Genomic DNA, 23,428 nt, shown 5'->3' on the forward strand with positions numbered 1-23,428 from the left:
TCCACATTAGGATATCTTTGCCCTGGAGATACAGCAGTGAGAAGAGTGAATGTCCTGCTCCCACTGTGCCCTTATCTTGGTAAAATTTGTGTTGCTCTATCAGAATGAGATTCAGTAATTTACAAAAAAAAGAGGTTTAGTTAGCTTATGGTTTTGTAGGCCTAAAAGTTTTTAAAGGACAGGGAATTGTCATCTACTCAACTTCTGGTAAACACTTTTGTGTTAGATGAAAACATGGTACAAAGTCAAAGGGGAATATTCCATGTGAGAAGCCGAACCAAGCATAAAGAGGAAACACTTTATAATAACCTGCTGTCATGGGAACTAATCCACTCTTGGAAGAAATCATCCAGTCATGTGAGACTGAGAACTTACTAGCATGGAGATGGACACCAGGTCATTCAGGAGGGATTTGGCCCCATGACCTAAACACTTCCTATTTGGCCCACCTCCTAATACTGCTGCACTGGCAATTCAACTTCAACATGACATTGGGCGTGGACAAATCATATTCTAACCTTAGCAGTTCCCATTCCAGTGAGGGGAGACAGCCAATGAGAGGTGATAAATGTCATAAAGAAAATAAGTCCCATAAATGGACAGAGTCACATGAAAAAAATAGATAAGCTGGCTAATCAGGGATGATTGTTTGAGATACTTGAGCAGAGATCTAAAACAATCACATTTTTAAACGACAAAAAAGAGAGGAAACAGTAAAAAAAAGACTAATAGATTATCAAGCAAGAGTAAAGGAGCTGATGCAGTGTGCATGACCAAATAAGAATGCTTTGGAGGTTACCAGATGTAAATTGGGTCAAGAACATACAGAACCCTGCAGGATACAATATACTAAGTTGTTTACATTTTATTCTAAGATGAAAAGCCATGGGAGGGCTTTAAGCAGATTTGCGAAACGGTGAGACCACACTTTCAAAGGATCACTCTTTCTGAAAAGTAAAGAGCAAAGTGTCTCTGGGGTAGTGAGAGTGGTGGCAGACGTGAGGGTGAGTAGGGAGGAAGAGAGACAGCTGGAAAGCGTAAAGCAAGAAACGGTTTAAAAACTGTAAAAGTAGTCTAGAACAGAGATGGGGTCACTTACAGTAAAGTGATAATGGTGAAAGTCAAAATGAATCTTTGAATTCTAGATGTGTTTTGGAAATAAATCCCTATTTAGCAGATTTAGATTGTAAGGGGGAAAAAAGCAATCAAAGATGATTTTGAGATTTTTTAGATCTGATCATTCGGTAGAGTATAGCTGTCATTTACTGTGATGTTTAATACTTGGAGAGTAGTAGTCTTGGTTTTTGAGGTAAATCATGAGCCAGCTTGGAGTTATCTTAAATTTGAAGTATCCATATACCATTCAAACAGAGAAGTGGAATATAAATATAGCAAACTTTCAATTAGTATCTCCTGAACACTTAAGTACTTAAAATAGCCAAGTATGAATAAACCAACAGGGGACATTTTAAGCATCATTCCAATAATTCTGTAAACAAAGAACTTGAGAACAGTTACCATTAAGTGGTGACAGTCTCCACGTTCATAGACATGAAAGCCAAATGTCACATTACTGAAGCCAGACGTTACTTTTTATTTTTAAAAAATGTTAGCTTTCACTTGGAAATAATTTTAGGCTTACAAAAACTTTGCCAAAAGACCACAAACAATTTGTGTATATCTTTGTTCTGACTTTTCTAATTGTGAACATTTCATATAACTACAACATAATTATCAAAATTAGGAAATGGATATCAGTGCATTACTACTAACCATTCAAATATTAAGTATTTCATCACTAACCATTATTGTACATTGTTTTTACTTGTCATCTTTGCTAACTTTGTTATCTAGGATATGCTTATTTACTTAGACTTTCTCTATCAAAACTTACAGCGGCCATGAATTTTGCATGTTGTCCCTCAATTTGAATTTGTCTGGTCAACTGTTACGACAGTTTAAGAAATGCACTTTTTGCAAGTATACAACAAAGGAGATGTTGTTCTCTTCTCGGTACGCCAGGAGGGACATAATGCTGATATGTTTCGTTAACGATGATAACTTTGATTTCTTGGTTAATGTCACGTCTGACAGTTTTTTCTCCACTGTCACTTTACTATTCTTTCCTTTATGACTATGAGCATCTCGCAGGGAAATAATTTGAGACTACAAACATATACTTTTTCTCATCATCTTTGGCCAACAAATAAATAAACCATTTCTTCAAAGACATCAGTACTTATTTTTGTTAGAAAACTATTATTTAGAAACCAACATTTTACTGTTCAAGTGCTCACTGATACTAAGGTCTCATTGTTTCTGGGCCCATTCAGCAGACGGAAAAAATACACAAGTGAGCTTACATGTATATAACCACACATCTATCTAAATATATATAACTTGCATTCATGCTGATATCTCCAATATCAATTTAACACCACAGGATTTATTCTAACCCCTCCTGTCTCTTCTCAGACAATGAAGAATTTGGCTTTCATTCTCTACAATATATTATCCATTTTCTCAATATTAAAATACACATAAAGCAGTTCTGTAATTCCTAACCCACAATCTTTATAAAGGAAAAAACTAATTAAAGAACAATATTTAGGTATGGGTCTTAGGCAAGCGTCCCCAAGCTTTTTACACAGGGGGCCAGTTCACTGTCCCTCAGACCATTGGAGGGCCGCCACATACTGTGCTCCTCTCACTGACCACCAACGAAAGAGGTGCCCCTTCCTGAAGTATGGCAGGGGGCCGTAGTTTGGGGACACCTGGTCTTAGGTATTTGGCCTTAGAGTTTAAAATCAAATAACTGTGTTCTAAAGTTAAGTGAGCTAATTATTTTCTTTTCATCCTTTCAGTGCAATTATGTGATACATTCATAATAGATTTGAATTCCTTTCACCTTTTTTGTTCTGCTTGTCCCCAGATTATTTTTTGGCTTAGTTAGGTTTTGTTTTTTTTTTTTTTTTTTTTTTTTTTTAGAATGTGAAACATAAGCTGTATTCTAAAAGACCAACCTATACAAGTAGCTATGTTCAAAGAAGTATTAACTTCCCACACTTCTTATTCATTCTGTCATTTTTATATATTCATTTTCTGCCCTATTACCACTCATCCCTGCATGAGACCATGTTAATTGGTTTCTGAACTGTCCTTCTTGTGTTTCCTGTTGCAAAAAACACAAATACATAAGTATTTTCTTAATCCCTCTTTAGTCTTACATGAAAGAAAGAATGCTACAGATACATTTTCACACTTTGTTTTTGTCACTTAATGATATATACTGAAACTCTACATCAGTCTCATTTTCTACACCTGCACAGTATTAAATATTCCATGGTGTGGAGGTCCTGGTATTACAGTTTATTCAATCACTTTCTTCTAGGACATTTAGATTATTTCCAGTATTTTACAACTGCATGTGATGCTTCAGTATATACTGTGTTGCATTTCGATTTTCATACTATTGAAGGTATATCTTCCTAGAAGTGAAATAGCTGAATCAAGAGTAAGTCAGTATGTAGGCTGTTGGATATTATCAAATTCCCAAAGGTTTGTTTCAGTCTGCTTTTTAAATTTGTATCTCCTGTTTTACTCAAAAGTTGTTTCATGAAATGAGTTTTAGTGTCTAGATAAACATGCCACACTTCTATTTCTATTATTAATTATTTCTAGTTCTATGGCATAATTATACAGTATATTTTTAACAGTTCCAATTTATGGAATTTAATGATGTTTTCATTAACTAATCTATGACTAATTTGTGTGAATATCTCATGTACACTTTAGAACAAAGTGTGTTCTCTTATCAGACCATAAACAGACACATGCACACATGCACACACATATGTAATCTCCATAGAATCTACATTATTTATTGTGTTATTTATGCCTTAACTATCTGGCAAATACATTTTGTGCCCACTTACTAAGTCTTTTACATAGAATTATGTATTAAATTTTCAGTAATGATTGTGTTTCTGTGTCTGCGTAGTACCCATAGTTGTTCATAACAATTGTAGTGCTAGATGGTCTATGGAGTTTTATTTCTGAGGGTTTTTTTCATGAATAGCTACTGTAAATATAAGGTTTTTGGTGTAAATTTTTGCTTTTTGCATTAAAAAGTGATTTTTTTGTCATGTTTAATGTTTCTGGGTTGATTTCTACATATCTGATGTCAAGACTGTTACAACTGTTTTTAAAAATTATTTTATTCGTTTGGTATGCTCTTATCCATTTCTTCTAAATCACATTATTTTAGATTTATGGCTGGTATACAACATTTGGCTGTGTCCAGCTTTGCAAGCCATGACAAAATATTTTTTTTCTTTTATTAAGTGAGTTTAGCTATACATATCTAATTTTATGACTGATATAATCTTTAACTCTGCAATACTATTTTATACTCACTTGTATTATAACTATTATGCTTTTTCCCCTACTAAGTGTATATTTTTACCTCTTTTATTTAAAATTAGGTTTTAATACACTGGCATGTTTGTTTTACAGATTATTGAAAGCTTTTAGTTACTGTTTTCCAATTTAAAATTTTACTATTTCAATTACTTTTTTAAGGTTTAATTTTAAATTTTACAATAAATATTTTATTGAAGATACAGGTAACACTTTGAACTTAGATAAATTCAGAAAACATTATGCTTAAAGAAATAAGTGAAACAAAACTAGAAACTAAATTATATTTATATAAACTCATAAACCAAGAAAAACTAATCGACGTTAAAAGAAAGGAGAGTTTTAGTTTCTTCTAAGAAGTATTTTGACTGGTATAGCCAGAGGGAAGCTTCTGGGATGATGAAAGTTTTCTGTTTCTTGATAGCTGCATACATTTCCCAAGTCTATGAATTTCTTAAAACTAATTAAATAATACACTTGAGATTTATTCATTTCATTTCACTGTATGCAAATTTACCCCAACTAAAATGTGTGTGTGTGCACAGAATTTAAAGTCATTAAATTCTTCAGCAATAAAAATCTGTGCATGATTCTGGAATAGATAGTACAGGTTAATCAACATTACATTATGACAGACCAATATGACTTTCTATAAGTCATATAAATATCTCTGTAATATATATTGGCCTTTATGTGCTATTTTAGGAATGTTTCAAAAATAGATACTGGGTATGTTTAAAATAGTAAATATAGTAACATAAAATATTTTAAATTATATATTAATATCATTCTAAGCTATCATAAACTCAACTCAGTAATGGAGAAAAGTTATTCTGACTTTTTTATATAAAGGGAGAATATGGCCGGGTGCGGTGGCTCAAGCCTGTAATCCCAGCACTTTGGGAGGCCGAGGCGGGTGGATCACGAGGTCGAGAGATCGAGACCATCCTGGTCAACATGGTGAAATCCCGTCTCTACTAAAAGTGCAAAAAATTAGCTGGGCATGGTGGCACGTGCCTGTAATCCCAGCTACTCAGGAGGCTGAGGCAGGAGAATTGCCTGAGCCCAGGAGGCGGAGGTTGTGGTGAGCCGAGATCACACCATTGCACTCCAGCCTGGGTAACAAGGGCAAAACTCCGTCTCAAAAAAAAAAAAAAGGGAGAATATAAATATGTCCTTTTCTAATAAAAAGAAAATTATTACTAGTCCCAAAATAATATACTACAAACATCCTGCAAATGTGTATTTGGCAACTCTTGATAATATAACCATTCAATTTGTTTTAATTAGTATTTCTAAAATTAAATTTTAATTTTGAATTCCTGAAGTGTGGCATTTTGAGAAATAATAATTATCAGTCCAATTGCAAAGGTGAAGTGCACTATATTATATTCCTTTAGCTTCCTTTAGTCCTGATTCCTATATTCCTATTCACTTGAACAATATTATTAAGTTCTGAAGCTGATTATATGGCTTGCTTTGTGAACAGAGACAAGGAGCATTTCAGACAGCTAAAATAATGGTCTATCTGGTTTTCAGTGAAATACTTAATCTATCATCTCCTTTGAAGAATATACACTGCATATCAGAATTGAAATTTTCACTAGTTTAAACACTGGAAAACCAAGAATCAGTTAAAATTTTAGATATTATCTTTTAAATAACAATTTTTGTATTTTAGCATTCTACTTACAAAATTAAAGTTTTTTTAAGTATTTTCAATCATTAATTATGAGTAGAGGAACATCATGTCCTCTCTTTTACAGCATGAACTAAAAGAATGTACAATGTGGAAAATAGTTATTACAAGGCACTATGCGATCTGAAGAAAAATTGTTATATTGAAATTAATTTTCACATGTAATTATCATAATCAGCCCTTAAGTGTGATGTTTATAAAAATATACATTAGTAATTATAATAAAACCATAAATATCAGTTTTATTATTGATCCTAATTTTGATATGTGTAAATTTATTATGTTAATTAAATGCTCCTAAAAATTGATGTGACATATTCAATAGTATTTATGTAACATTGAGCTGCTTTCTATTATGACATATATAATAAGTATATTATATGGATGACGGAAAATCATTTATACAAATACAAAGTTCATAGAGCTTTACATTTTACATTAGTAGTTTTCAGAAATATCATCTTTCTTTTCATGCTTTCACACTAAAAATACAAATCTTTGCATTTTGTTTACATAGAAGTAGCTTACTTTAGGTTAGCAAATTCCCAAGTGAACGCACAGGTTTAGTCGACATCAGCTACAAGTTCAAGTATGAGATATACATGGGATATTCTAGGAAAGACACTGGCTAAACCATTCCGATGAAAGCAAGCACAAAATGGAGTGCTTGGGGAGTGCCCATCTGATGCTGTTCAGCAGTGTACTCCAATTGCCTTCCTTCTAATTGCTTCTTCCATTATTATTACAAACACATGAAGCTACTAACACACATATACGTTCTTTCATCACCTTTTCCATTATCATTTTAAACACATGATTTCCAAATTATCAGCTGGCAAGCAATATCAAGAAAGAGAGATGCTAGCTTTCTTGTTTTGAAGTAGGCCTTGTCTACAGTGGAAGGGGACCTGAAAATGTCCAGTGATATTTACATTCTCCAGATTTCTTTGTGTGTCCACCCGACTACTGCACCTCAGATATCCTTCTGCCACCTTCCCCTGCCCAAGGAACTCAACATCTCTCACCCTATTTCTCTATTCATTGTTCCTGATGCCCAGTTCCAAAAATATGTGAAGCATAAAGCCCCAAATCTCAGAGTCTGATGCTTAAAGAAGTGAAAATATAATGTATGGCAAATAGAAAATCATCTAAATGGTAGAAAGATAATGTGAAAATAAATACTGGAGTTCCTATCATTAAAGGAGAGACAAAGTAAATTACACAGGAGTAACTAAGGAAAATGGATAGGAAAGCATCTCATGTTCCCTTTCAACCCATATTAAAAAGAAAAAAGGGAAAAAAGACTACTTTTGGGGAAACACATGACAAAACATTCTACCTCAAATATTAAGGATACGTATCCTCAAAAAGCACCAACTATGGATTGCAATAATTTACAAGGTATCAAATACTTTGTCCCCAAATTAAGGAGGTTATAATTATAAACATCTAGGTAGATAAATGAAGCAATGTAAATGGTATGAAGAGCAAATAAACAAGACAAACTAGATTACCTATGGGGGAGAGATTAGATAGAATGTGTGATGCTGCCCTCTCTGTGTCCATGTGTTCTCAGTGTTCAACTGCCACTTATGAGTGAGAACATGTGGTGTTCAGTTTTCTGTTCTTGTGTTACTTTGCTGAGAATTATGGTTTCCAGCTTAACCCACGTCCCTGAAAAGGACATAAACTCATTTTTTTATTGCTATATAGTATTCCATGTAGATGTGCCACATTTTCTTTATCTAGTCTACCATTGATGAGCATTTGGGTTGGTTCCATGACTTTGGTATTGTAAGTAGTGCTGCAGTAAATATATGTGTGCATGTATCTTTATAGTAGAATGATTCATAATCCTTTGAGTATGTATCCAGTAATGGAATTGCTGGGTTAAATGGTATTTCTGGTTCTAAATCCTTGAGGAATCACCACACTGTCTTACACAATGGTTGAACTAATATATGCTCCCAACAACAGTGTAAAAGCATTCCTATTTCTCCATATCCTCTCCAGAATTTACTCTTTCCTGATTTTTTAATGATTACCATTCTAACTGTTGTGAGATAGTATTTCACTATGGTTTTGATTTACATTTCTCTAATAACCAGTGATGATGAGCTTTTTTTCATTTGTTAGTTGGCCACAAAATGCCTTCTTTCTTCTAGATTTTCTAGTTTATTTGTGTAGTATTCTGTGATGGTAGTTTGTATTTCTGTGGAATCGGTGGTGATGTGAAAATCATCAATAAATTACTGGTGAACCCAAATTCTCAATAAAAGAATGCAAAATTGAATCCAGCAGCACATCAAAAAGCTAATTGATCACAAGTTGGCTTCATCCCTGGGATGCAAGACTGGTTCAACATACACAAATCAATAAATGTAATCCATCACATAAACAGAACAAATGACAAAAACCACATGATTATTTAAATAGATGCAGAAAAAGCCCTTGATCAAATTCAACACCCCTTCATGCTAAAACCTCTCAATAAACTAAATATTGATGGAATGTATCTCAAAATAATAAGAACTATTTATGACAAACCCACAGCCAATATCACACTGAATGGGCAAAAGCAAGGAGAATATCCTTCAAAAAGTGGCACAAGACAAGGATGCCCTCTCTCACCACTCCTGTTCAACATAGTATTAAAAATTCTGCCCTGAACAATCAGGCAAGAGAAAGAAATAAAAGGTATTCAAATAGGAATAGAGGAAGTCAAATTGCCCCTGTTTGCAGATGGCATGATTGTGTATTTAGAAAATCTCATCATCTCAGCCCAAAGTCTCCTTAAGCTGATAAGTAACTTCAATAGTCTCAGGATACAAAATCAATGTGCAAAAATCACAAGCATTTCTATGAAGCAATAACAGAGAGATAAACCATGAGTGAACTTTTATTCACAATTGCTACAAAGAGAGAAAAATACCTAGGTACGCAACTTACAAGAGATGTAAAGGACCTCTTCAAGGAGAACTACAAACCACTGCTCAGTGATATAGAGAGGACACAAACAAATGGAAAAACATTCCATGCTCATGGATAGGAAGAATCAATATTCATGACAATGGCCTTACTACCCAAAGTAATTTGTAGATTTAATGCTATCTCCATCAAGCTACCATTGACTTTCTTCACAGAATTGGAAAAATACTTCAAATTTCATAGGGGACCGAAAAAGAGCCCATATAGCCAAGAAATCCTAAGTAAAAAGACTTCAAATTATGCTACAAGGCTACAATAACCAAAACAGCATTGTACTGATACCAAAATAGATATACAGATCAATGGAACAGAGGAGAGGCCTCAGAAATAATGCCACATATCCACTGTGATTTCTCAATAAATCAACTGATAATCCCCATTCTTGTTTGTTTTTCTCTAAATAATGTATGTATTGTTCTTGCTGTAGAGTTGAATAATTCAATAACCCTAGCATTCCATAAAACTAGTATAGTTATTCAATTATTCAATAACCCTATTATAGTATGTCAGCATGGATCCAGATTTTTTTCTCTATCTCATCACTCATATGTTTGCTTTTAGTTCATCCTTAAATAGTCGCTGAAGTACAGTTTTCAAGTACTGACAGAAAGCTATTCAAAGGAAGATAAAAACAGTATATGTGTTTATATTCCAATGGTGCCTCAGCAAACTTATATTTACACATCATTGTCCAGAAATGTGAAATGAGTACCCTTTTTGATCCAATTTCTTTTGAAAAATATGGCAGTTAGGTCAAATTTTCATAAGTCACATGGCTATAGGAAAAATGGATTTATAGCTGAAATAAATGAGAGGTTTTTATGGATTTAATTACTAGTTATATACGTATATATTTATGTATATTATATATATTATTTGTATATGGTACTATTTTACACATACACACACACACACACACACACACACACACATATTTTTACCTAAGCTGCAAGAATTTCCCTATTCTCCATTTATAAATTGATTATGTGAAATACATTGATTAAAGATGATGTTGTCTTCCAAGATGTTTATAGTTTCCGCTTTTATATTAAAGTCTTTCATCCATCTTGAGTTAATTTTTGTATTTGGTATAAGGGAGGGGTCCAGTTGCAACGTTCTGCATATAGCTAGCCAGTTATGCCAGTACGATTTGTTGAATAGAGAGGAATTCTTTTCCCATCGCTTGTTTTAGTCAGGTTTGTTGAAGATCAGAGAGTTGTAGATGTGCAGTCTTATTTCTGGGTACTCTATGCTGTTTCAATGGTATATATATATATATATATATATATATATATATATATATAATGGTATATATATATATATATACAATGCCGTTTTGGTTACTGTAGCCCTGTAGTATAGTTTGAAGTTGGGTAGTGTGATGCCTCCAGGCAATCCCATTCAGGAGATAGGCACTATTTTACACAAACACACACACGTACACACACAAAGATTTCATGACGAAGGTGCCAAAAGCAATTGCAACAAAAGCAAAAAGTTACAAATGGTGTCTAATTAAACTAAAGAGCTTTTGCATATCAAAAGAAACTATCAACAGAGTAAACAGACAACCTACAGAATGGGAGAAAAGTTTTGCAAACTATGCATCCTTCAAAGATCTACTATCCAGCATTTATAAAGAACTTAAATAAATTTAGAAGTAAAAGAAAACAAAAAAAGTCATAAAAAGTTTTAGTTTTCATATTATTAGGAAGAAAGGTATGGTTGGATTTATATAAAGCATTTACTGAAAATTTAAAAATGAATTACCTATGTTATGTATTTATAGAATTTGTGTGTCTATGTCTTACAAAATATTGTCATGCAGTACAACAGTGCTTGGCCAATATTTTCTATAGAGTCTGAAATTAATTGTTTTATTTTTGTTGGCTATATATGGTTTTAATGGCAGCAGCATTTCCTTTTCTTTTTTCTTCTTCTCTTTCTCCCCTTTTCTACTCTATTTAATAAAATAAATCTCTCTTTTTAATTTTTATGTTATTGTGGTAAGAACACTTCACATAAGAACTATCCTCTAAGAAAATTTTAGGTGCACAGTACAATATTTATATTATTTATCTTCTTAGCTCAAGCAATGTGCAGAACAAGCCATGGGCAAAATTAATCCAACAGGCCATCATTTACCAACATCTGCTATAGCTGTATGATTAATGTGCTTTTCTTACCTCAAAATTATATTTTATTAACCTTTCTTTATTTAAATAATAAATTTCTATAATTTATTTTACCAATGTTAACTACTCTGTGGTATGTAATTATTTTTTTTTATTATTTTAAAGTAATTTCTGTAAATCAACATAGAATGCCATACTAAAAGTAGTACTTCATTGAAAATATTTTATACTTTCTACATATTTGTGAAAGAATGATCACAAACAAGTTAAATATACATATATTTCATGTATGTAGCTCTCTTTCTCTGAACACTCTTATTCTTCCTTTCCCCTCTACCTGATCTCTGCTGCTTTGAGGAAAAAGAAAAATATTCCATATACTTGGAATGTCAAGGAAGGGAGAGACTAAAACTTATATGATTCTGTTGAACACAAACATTCAGGTAATCATTCTGCTTAGATCTAGTCATCTTGCTAAGACTGCCACCTGGTTACTTTGTGTTCCTCAGTTCTGAATCAACAAATTCTGAAAGTGGCTGGATTTGGCTGATACATTTTGGCAGGTTTCACAGTGTAACAGGGAAATTCATGTGCACTTATGGGCAGATGTTAGGTCCAGTACTGTGAAGGATATTAGAAGGCACTTTACTTGCAACCTAATCAATAGCTTGCCATAGAGAGAGAGACAGATTAGATAGATTAGGTAGACAGAGAGATGATAGATAGATAGATAGATAGATAGATAGATAGATAGATAGATACGTAAATACATAGATAGATAGTATTAAAAAGTACGTATACAGAAAAAACCCATATCTCCGGATCAGGGAATATACCTTTCTTTCATAGAGCATCTGGTACCTATTTCTCATGCTCTATATCTCCAGGCAGCAGGCAATGAAGACCAGATGTGCCTGTGAATGCAGGAGTATATATCACACTGAGAATATCATAAATTTATGAAGCTCCAAGCTTTTACAAAAGTTGCCAACCCTTACAGGCTGATGTTTGTATTGCTCTTTGAAAGGTGAGCAAATATCGTGTGGAGAGATAACACTAAACCTCTCCAAGGCCTCTATGTTTAACATCTAAGAATTATTTGCCATTCAATCACCCTTTAACCCAGTGCCAGTTCTCTTTATCCAGAAAGGCCTAATGGAGCAGAAACATGAAAATGATTATGGATCATTGACTCCAGAAAATGGGGATCTTTAAGCCAATTAATGTAATATTTTCCTTACTTTTGCATTTGAATGTATTTCAGAAATTTATGTCATATGCTTGAACTTCTCCACCCCATATCTGCCAGAGAGGATTATCCCAACAATGAGAGAGCTACAGAGAGCTGCTATTGCAACAGACTTCCCCTGCCATCTGCCACTGGGTGGATCAGGATTTGGCATAAGTGCCTCTATCCTCTGATGTGTAAGGCACTTACTATATGGATGATATACTGTCAACTGGTTCATCAGAAACTTTAGTGTTGGAGTTCCTAACGACAATGCAATTACCATTCTTCAAGATAGGTTACCAAATTTTTGGTCTTGTTATTTAAAAGTGGAGATGTTAAGTGTCTTCACAATGATAAGTTCCTTTAATATTTAGGGGAAATACTTCCTCCTTTTGGCTCCAGCATCAAAAGAGATGGGGATGCCCAGCAACCTACTCAATAATTTGAGTGTCACAGATAGTACAAGTCACTATAACTTATAATTTTGCAAATGTCAGCCTCTGGTAGAGGGAGACAGCCTCCCCACCCAGAGATGCCTTTTGGACTTCTAGACTGATGGTCACTTTAACATAGCTACCAGGTGCACTGCTTTTAGGAAACAAATCTTAGCTTGGTGAAACTGAACACGTGACCCATAAAGGGCATTTTGCTCTCTGGCCTGAAATCCTCATTGGTGAAATGTTCGATCAAACCCAGTGACTAAAAGGTACCCAAATATCCTAGCTCAGGAATGTAGATGGTATACTCAAAAACGTAGCCTGCATGACCTCAGCAACACATTGACTTTGAATGAAAACTAAACGACTGGCTGGGTGCAGTGGCTCATGCCTGTAATCCCAACATTTTGGGAGGCTGGGACAGAAGGATCACTTAAGCCCAGGAGTTTGAGACCAGCCTAAACATCATAGTGAGTCCTCATCTCTATAACATTTTTCTTTAAGAAAACACAATTAGCTTGGTGTGGTTGTGCACATTTGTATCCCCAGCTTCTTGGGAGGCTGAAGTGGGAGGATCACTTGAGCCCAGGAGTTTGAGCCTGCAGTGAGTCATGATCATGCCATCGCACTCCAGCCTAGATTACAGGGTGAGACTCAGTCTGAAAAAAAAATGGACAACCATCTTACTGGAAAAATTTATCCTTCACTACACTGACTAAAGGAAAGCTGCTGGGTCAACTAGATCCTCAATTCACTGGCCTAAATGTCAGAGGCTGGCTCCTTGATAGCACGTCTAAACTACAACCCAATGTCCACTGGTTTTGCTTCCATTATAGATTTGGGTTATTTACTTTAGACTCTAGAATTGTTGTCAATAGTCTAGCTTTTTGTACTGCCACTTGGAAATCTACAGACTATATGATTAAACATAGTAATGTAGTATAAAAACTAAAGAAATGAATTAGAGCTACTGACGGAAATATCTTTTCAGTCATTTAGATACTCACGGTAAGGGTCAATTTTTTGATCAAACTCACTAGAATGGAGTTCTAAAAAAGATGACTCTTAAGTTTCTGAGGCAGTGGTTACCTCTGCATGCCATATTTGTGACCTCTGGCAAAAGCTGACCTGCTTGTCTCATGATGGGGAAGCCACATAACCATGGGCATTTCCCACTCCCACTCTTGGCGGACTGACTACATCAGAACTTCCAGCTCCTTTGAAGACTATTAGGGAAGCCTTACCACTCTGTGTGTGTGCGTGTGTGTGTGTGTGTGTGTGTGTGTGTGTGTGTGTGTGTGCATGAAACATATTCATAAATAAATTCTCATAATAATTACAGTCCTTGTATCTAAAATTGTTTGGATGGTTGTAGTTGGTCTTTATACCTACATTCTCCCACTACCCACTCCATATTTCCTTTACGTTCTGCAAGTACAGCAGCTGGTCATGGTTCTTTATCTGATGGGGTAACCCAAGGCTTAATTCCTGAAATGTTTTGGTCATTAGTAGTTTTGCCTTGATTAGATTTTTGTAATTTTTCATTGGCTTTAATCAGTTTTCAACTGGCAAGATATGCCACATATCTTTATTGTTTTACATTGGGGTATATCAGCTTTTCTGTCCTATGTCATAATTAGGTTTGCTTGGACCTTGATCACCTTTCCCTTCTATAAGATTGCACACTGGTTTGTTATATTAATACATATGCTGATTGGACCTAGTGGACATAAAGTAGCAACTACTCTAGACAGTGGAAAATAAATCTAACTAAAATTTAAAGGCTTTCCACCTCAGTAAAATTTCTATGAGCCCAATGGTGTCAGTCATATAGAACTATTAGCTTGGGGCAAAAGTAACTGCTGTCGCTGTCATTACTTTTAATGAATACCTGTTCTAAGGTGAAGCATTTGGCTTTTCCTATAACCAAAAAAGAGGCACAATTCCTGCCAAGTGAATTTTAGCAAGGCTCTGTCATCATCTGAAGGTAACTATTTCAATATTTTAAAATTTTATTTTAATTTTTTAAGTTTTGGCTGGTGTGGTTGAAGTAGGTTTTGGAAGATGTTGGTCAAAGGACACAAAATTTCTGTTAGATAAAAGGAATAAATTAAAGAAATCTATTGTACACCATGGTGACTGTAGTTGACAATACATTCTACTCTTGCAAAATGTTAAGAAAATTGATGTAAAATGTTCTCATCACAAAAATGATGACTAGGTAAGGTAACACATATGTTAAGGAAAAAGATTTAGTTATTCCACAATGTATATATATATATGTTTCACACAATATGCTGAACATGGTTCACATATAATTTTATCTGTCAACTTAATAACACAAATTAAAATATTTAAAAACTTAAAATACTCTTGAATTTTACATATGCTAAAAACATACAATGCTGAAAATCAGATTCAATAGTTACTTTAATTTTGATTAACAATTATAGAACTCTGCCATTTGTTTAGATGAGGAACCTCAATTTTAGTCTACTGCTTATCTGGAAAATCAGAAGACATGGCAAAAAGATTATAAAACATCTGAATGTGTAAGTCTGGGATGGGAAGGGGAAAGCAAACAAAATGTATTAAAATTGTAACAATCATTCTTCCTGTGGTTTAACACGTTAATTAAAATCTATTATTCCAAATACTAAACAGTTATTTTTCAACAAGAAATAGAAATTAGTCTAATGTAACCATAATCTTCATATTTTTATCACCTGTTCTAAGTTTCAAATTATGGATCTCTATATAAGTTTCAAAAATTTCAATTCACATTTTAAGTTTCGTTCAACTCAATAAGTAAGAAAGTACATAATAATTTTTATTCAAGTGGTTTTTCTGTGAATATAAATAATAACCTCAATTAATAACCATGTTTGATTCAGATTTAATAAACATTATAAAATCATATGTATTGGGCTGGGCACGGTGACTCAAGCCTAAAATACCAGCACTTTGGGAGGGAGAGGCGGGTGGATAACGAGATCAGGAGTTTGAGACCAACCAGGCCAACATGGTGAAACCCTGCCTCTACCAAAAATACAAAAATTAGCCAGGTGTATGTCAGGAAACTGTCATCCGAGCTATTAGGGAGGCTGAGGCAGGAGAACTGCTTGAACTGGGGAGACAGAGGCTGCAGTGAGCTAAGATCACATCATTGCACTCCAGTCTGGGAGACAGAGTGAGACTCCATCTCAAAAAAAAAAAATCACATATATCAAACATATAATGTACATTATTTTATTACTGTAGTTTTCAAATAAATAAAAGGAAAAAGTGTTGTTTTACACATATTTAGATATTCTCATATGTACACGCAGTCTTAATTTTTTTATATGTACATATATACAATGCTTCTAATGTTAATGTTTAATTTACTGACATTTACGTTATACTATCTCTTTTTCAGAAATACCTTGTTTGATAAAAGAAACTATGCTCCTTTCTGTTAAACTATTTTAAGGATGGTTAATGATAATGACTGTAACTCTATAGATTAAATCCATTATTGTTTTTAATTAAAACATACCAAATACTATTAGAAATGGCTCAATTTTTGATGATTCCTTTAAGACAATTTTCTGTTTCAGAAAAACTAAAAATGCCTATTCTGTCACTTGACAGAGAAAATGGTAACATTAGATAATGTGTTGCAAAAAGTATAGTGCCATCTATTGGATAACATTCAGTCCCAAATTTTACTCGATTCATTGACATTTTAAGTATATTTTTGATATAACCATAACAAACTAAATTTAAAAAAGGCTCATGGTTTACCTAAACATTCATTAAGTTTGTCTTTGTCCACACACACCAAAAAGAGTCACATTTCCCATTATTTGATAATTTCAAAGTGTTGCTGAATTACTACCATCAAAACTAAGAGTAAATAAAAGGTCAGGCTTTACTCATATTGGTTAAAAAACAAAAAAGGCAAACTTGATAACTGTATTTTGAGAAATCATTTTAAGGTTATTTACATTTATGATATTGAATTTGTGTCTACAAAACTATTAATTTTAAAAATTTCTTGGTTAATCCTGATATTATTAATATCTATATATCAATATAAAAATTCATAGGGAAGGCCAGGCAGTAATTCTTCATGTAAATATAAAGTTTGCTGGAAAACGAAAAAATAGGCTTAAAGAAGAAAAAAGAACGTAGGACACAAAATATATTTCAAAGTGAGAAAGAAATGTCAGCCTTTTACTTGGATTCAGGCCATCCAGATGTTTTACATGAAAGTGTTAGCTATCTTGTTATGCCCAATTTAAATTAGAAATATTTTATTTTGTTGATTGCAGCTACTTTCCGTCAGGATAACACTTCTGAAAATTTAGCAAAACAGAGGCGACTGTTGGCTTTGCTCAAGTCTGAGCTGCTTCTTTCCTTCACACATGACACTGAGACTCCTATGTTATTGAAAAAATAGATGTGAGTAACCTGTCCTAAGAAAGGCAGTAAATGAGAAACTCACACTCTAGTAAGTTCTCTCTGTACATTTTAATGCCACTGTAGAGAATTTAATTAAGTTGTGGGAAGCAGCCTTGAGGTCATTCAGAAATAATATAGCACATTACAGAGCTAGTCTTCTCACCTAAATTATTTATTGTGCGAAGTGGGGAGTATTGCTGTATTTAAGTCCAAGTGTTAGTGTTGGAGGTGAGGAAGTGAGTAGTTAAGTATGGCAGGCAGAATAAATCTGAAAGCTAAAATCTTTTATATTTATTGCTTAAATGCAGTTTTTTATGAAAAATGTTTAAAAAACAAGTGTAAAATTCCACACAATAAATTATTCCTGAACATTTTTATCAAACTGTAATTTAACAAGAATAGAAAATTTAGTGTGCTCCCAAATCTGCATGTCATTAGCTTACCTTACTGCCTAATCTTTATCATTTGAATTTGGGTTAAATAGGCCTACTAAATTTATACATTCATTTATACATAAATTTGACTTTAAGTGACATTAAATTAGAATGAGTAGCACTGGGGATTTTATATTCAAAGAATTAAAGAGAATTTTATAAAGACTAATTTCATTTTTTCTGGTTAGTTAAAAAATGTACAGTACATATATTGTCATAATTAAGCAAATACTTTAACATACAAACACACACAATTTGATTCTCTAATTTCCATTATGTAGGCAAGACACATTTTTATTATCCTATTTTATAGATAAGAGAAACACAGCATAATGTTTAAATGATTCTCTCAGGTTTCCATGAGTAGTAAAGCTTGTTCTTGAATTCAAGCCAAAAGATTCGACTTCCCAGTTCTACATTCATGCAGCTTGCCTGTTTTCACTATTCTTTCTGTGATTGAATAGGCCTGTACATCCACACTTAGGAATAAGTACAGTTGATGTTTGAACAACACTGGAGTTGGGGGTCAACTTCCTGTACATTAAAAAAATGCATGTGTAACTTTCAACTCTCCCAAGCCTGAAGTACTAATAGTCTACTGTTGACCAGAAGTCTCACTCAAACATAAACAGTTAATTAACACATATTGTGTATATTGTATGTCTTACACAATGTATTCTCACAATAAGAGGAAACATATTTACTATTACTGAAGAAAATCCTTGTGTAAGTGGAACCCACAGTTCAAATTTGTGTTGTTTGAGGATGAAATATGCTCTGGGGTATGACTAGAGTAGTGAACAATAACATTACAGTGACTCTCAAGATTTTTTATATCCTCTGGAGTTTTAAAAAATGAATTAAGCATCATTGTGCAATTAAATAGAAAATAATAGGACTAGAAAAAAATTGATCAATTGGGAAATATTTTGATTTCTTGTGATGGAAATAGATAACTTTATTCTGATTGTCATTGAATTTTTTCAAGTACTCAATGTATTTATTATTAGTTATATAAAAATAAAATGTATCTATGTATGTATTATAAAAATCAGCCAGAAATTTAGTAGTAACAATAATACTATGTTGCAGAACAGGAATCTGAAGAGGGTTATCTGCTATGTGTGAAAATATTTTTGCTTGTATTATTTGCAGATGCAAAGTTTATGGCATAATGAAGAAAAACATATGTTTCCTCACTTAAAAGTCAAGAATTAATTTAGAACTCTTTCAAATCACTGTCAAAATCAAACAATGTCATAAAGATTTAAGATCACATGAATTTATTAAGATATGAGAGAAAAAAAGTTGAAAACTGATGTGCAAATGTTTGAAATTTTTAACTTTTATTTAAACTGGAAATATATTTTCTATTGATCTATTGATCTATTGATTTTTCTGTCGATTTGTCTACCATTCCTGTATCTATCTATCTATCTATCTATCTCTATATAAGGCACAGCTTACTTATCTTGATCTGAAAATCTTTTCTAAAAAGGGAACCATCAAGTAGTTCCATAGCCTTCCTGCCTAAATTTACCAGTAACCACCTGCCTCATGTAATTGCTATGAGCCTACTAAGACTGGTTCTTTGAATCAACCTAGCCAGACAAAATTAAGAGAAAATAACTTTAAAAAATAAAGAAAAACACCAAGAATTGTGGAATTTCATAATGAGGCTATATTTATGACCTTTGACATTCCCAAGAGAGAGGGAGAATAACTAGAAATTTTTTTTTAAAAAAAGAATAAAACCAATCCCAAAGCTAGCACAAGAAAAGAAATAACTAAAATTAGAAAAGAACTTAAAACTGAGATGCAAATTCCATTAAAAAAGAAATGAAACCAAGAGTTGTTTCTTCAAAAAATTAATAAGGTTGATAGACTGCTAGCTATATTAACAAAGAAAGAAAGAGAATATCTAAATAAATGCAATTTTAAAATTACAAAGATGAGAACACATGGACTCAGGGAGAGGAGCATCATACACTGGGAGTAGTTAGGTGGGACTGGGGGACGGATAGCGGGAGGTGGGGAGGGATAAAATGGGAAGCAATGACAGATATAGTCAAAGGGGAAATAGAGACAGCAAATCACCTGGTTATTCAACAACCCTGCATGACCTGCACATGTGTGTGTGTGTGTGTGTGTGTGTATATATATATATATATATATATATATATATATATATAATATTTCATCAAAAAAATACAAAGATGACATCACAGCTGATCTCACAGAAATACAAAAGTGCCACGTGGAGATAACAGCACCAGGAATACAAATTTGAGAATTTAGAAGAAAGGGATACATTTCTGGAGACATCTCTCAAGATCAAATAAAGAAGAGATTGAAACTCTAAGTAGGCCGTGTTTAAGTTCTTCAATGTAATCAGTAATTTAAAAATTTTCCAACCAAAAAAGCTCTGGAGCAAGTGAATTAACAGCCAAATTATACTAGACATATAAAAAATAACTGATACTATTCTTACTGAAACTATTCCAGAAAACAGAGGAGAGACCCCTCCCTAACTCATTCTATGCAGCCAGCATCAGTCTAATATCAAAATCTGGCAGAGACATGATGAAAAAAGAGAACTTCAGGTCAATATTCCTGGTGAACATAGATGAAAAAATTCTCACCAAATTATAGCAAACCAAAGCTGGTAGCACACTGAAAAACTAATTCATCATTATTAAATAGACTTCATTCCTGGTTTGATGGTCCAACATATGCAAATCAGTAAATGTGATTCAACATATAAACAGACTTGAAAGTAAAATCCATAAGAGCATCTCTATAGTCACAGATAAAGATTTTGATAAAGTACAGCATTCCTTCTTAATTAAAACCCTCAAGAGACTATGCATTAAAGGAGCATACCTCCAACAATAACAATAATCTGAAAAAAAAATATAGCCAACAGAAGAAAGCTGAAGGTACCACACTACCCAACTTTAAACTAAGTTATAAGGTTACTGAAATAACTTACTTTTTAAACATGAGTTCCAATTCCATACCACATCTTTGTGAATGTATAAAACTGTATTGTATGCTTTTAGGAGCACCCAAATCATATATTGAATGTCTTGCTGCTTGAAATTTTCTTCTACCAGATACCTCAGGCCTCCCCAGACTTTTTACACAGGGGGCCAGTTCACTGTCCCTCAGACCGTTGGAGGGCTGCGACATACTGTGCTCCTCTCACTGACCACCAATGAAAGAGGTACCCCTTCCTGAAGTGCGGCGGGGGGCCAGATAAATGGCCTCAGGGTGCCGCATGTGGCCCGCAGGCCGTAGTTTGGGGGACGCCTGCCCTAAATCATCTCTCTCAATATCTAAGTTCCCCAGGGTACTAAGCAGGGGCAAAAAAGACAGTTGTCTTTGCTAAAACATAGAGTGACCTTTATCCCAGTTCTAACAAGTTTCTCATCTCCACCTGAGACATCTCAGCCCAGACTTCTTGTTAATATCACTATCAGCATTTTGGTCAAAACTATTCAACAAGTCTCTAGGAAGTTTCAACTATCCCACGTCTTCTGAGTCCTTTATACTGTTCCAACCTCTGCCTGTTACCCAGCTCCAAAGTTGCTTCCACATTTTAGGATGTCTTTATAGCAGCACTCCACTCTCTGAGGTACCAATTTACTGGCTTACTTCGTTCTCACACTGCTATGAAAAAATATGTAAGATTGAGTAATTTATAAAGAAAAGAGGCTTAATTGATTCACAGTTCTGCATGGCTGGGGAGGCCTCAAGAAACTTACAATCATGAGAGAAGGCACCTCTTCACAGGGCAGCAGGAGAGAAAATGAGTGCCAGCATACAGTGGAATTTCTAAGCCCATAAATACTTCATACTCAGCCACACAAGACAGCTACCCACTTCAGATTCTCACTCAGTGTCAAGAACTTTTCTGTAGTTTGATAAAATTCTATTCTCTCTTGTTCACTTCCTGGAGTCTACATATCTCATTCTTCTTGGTTGCTGGAAAAGAGTCTGGAATCCACTGAATGGTAGGCGTGAAAAGAGCTGTAACACTCTCTCCAACTCACCAAATTATGGGAGTGAAAAAAGCCACTGGGTGCTGCTCCTTTCTGCCTGCTGAGCTGTGGATGGTAAGAGTAAAATGGCTTGTAACACTCTCTTCCACTCACTAAACTATGGGAATGGAAAACCTGAGGGACACCACTCTCCACCACTCCCTGAACTACAGAAACAAAACCATCACTACAATGTCATTGTTCTATGCAATGGATTTAGTAACAGTCACAATATCTAAAACAATACTCAGCTACTGTTACCTTTTTCACTGTCCATACACAGTGGCTGTATTGATTTCCTATTTTTGTACTACCCCTTTTACCTTCAAGGTCTTATCATGGCTTTGAGTTCTTTTTTTTTTTTTTTTTTTTTGTATTTGCCATTTAATCTCCCAAGAAGGGACAGAAAGGTTCAGAAATATTTTACACAGCCCATGAACATTTCTATACTTATAGCTTTTCCTGATGAGAATTTCCTCTAGTCTTTATAAGCATTTACTGCAGAAGCAGGTAAAACATCAGTGTTAATTTTTTATTCTTCAATGGAAGCCAAAATGCTGTCACAGGATCCTTAGGGTGTCCCTTCACCAGCCAGAAACCTCCGTGGCTTGTGGTGCCTCTACTTGGATTTTGCTCATTCCTGCTGCACTTGTTCTGCCCACTAGGCCTTGAAGCCTGTACTTGGCTCATGCTACCAGCCTGGATCCCATGCCTGTACTTGGCTCATGCTACCAGCCTGGATCCCAACCAGGCACAGATCAGTGAGGGGAGCGTGGACCAAGCCAAAGACAACCTGAAGCCTGAAAACCTAACAGCCAGTTCTGGATACAGTCCACAACCAGAGTGAAAACTTCTATTTCCATCTCAAGTACGGTCTCCTGACTGGTTTCTTCTGGATGATGCCTTTTAACCAATCAAATGTTGCTTTTCTCAAGACCACTTATGGACCAAACAGCATGCATTCCCCAATGCTAAACCTGTAAAACTGACCAACTCAGCCATAAATACGGCTACCCACTTCAGGGTCCCACTCACTGTCAAGAGTTTGGGGTCTGGCCACTGCACACAGCCAGGCACACTAGCTGATAGGGTTGGGTGGGCAGCTCCATACACTGGCATACGTGTTGGCTCCATGCTAGGCTGTGGCTAGACCAGGCATACCTCAAGTGGTTTGCACTGTGTGCAATGGGAACACAGTGGCTCCTAAAAGCTAATTACTTGAAAGTTCAGAGGCACCAGAAACTGCAAAGACCCAAAGAGGGTGTTACAGCATGTCACAGCCCTGAGAAGCACTGAGGTCTCGTCTCCCAGAAGGGCCACAGCTCTTCTCTCCTCATCACCCTCAGTGTGGTGAACAGGAGGCTGCATGTCCGCCTGTTTGTGTTAGAGCTCTTTCAATCCTTCTACCAGACTCTGTCCCACAGCTCTCAGGCTTCGCTGGCACCAATACTGCTTCTTATTGTGAGGGGTGGCCACCCAGAGCAGATGGAGAAGGGGCGGGCTATAGTGTTACAGCAGCTCTGTCTCGGCGAATCTTGAGGTCTGGGCTACCAAAAGGGTTGCCACTTCACTCCTGCAGTTTAGGAACATGTCACC

The sequence above is a fragment of the Saimiri boliviensis genome, chromosome 3 (assembly GCF_048565385.1).
Source record: "Saimiri boliviensis isolate mSaiBol1 chromosome 3, mSaiBol1.pri, whole genome shotgun sequence".
Classification (NCBI taxonomy): Eukaryota; Metazoa; Chordata; class Mammalia; order Primates; family Cebidae; genus Saimiri; species Saimiri boliviensis.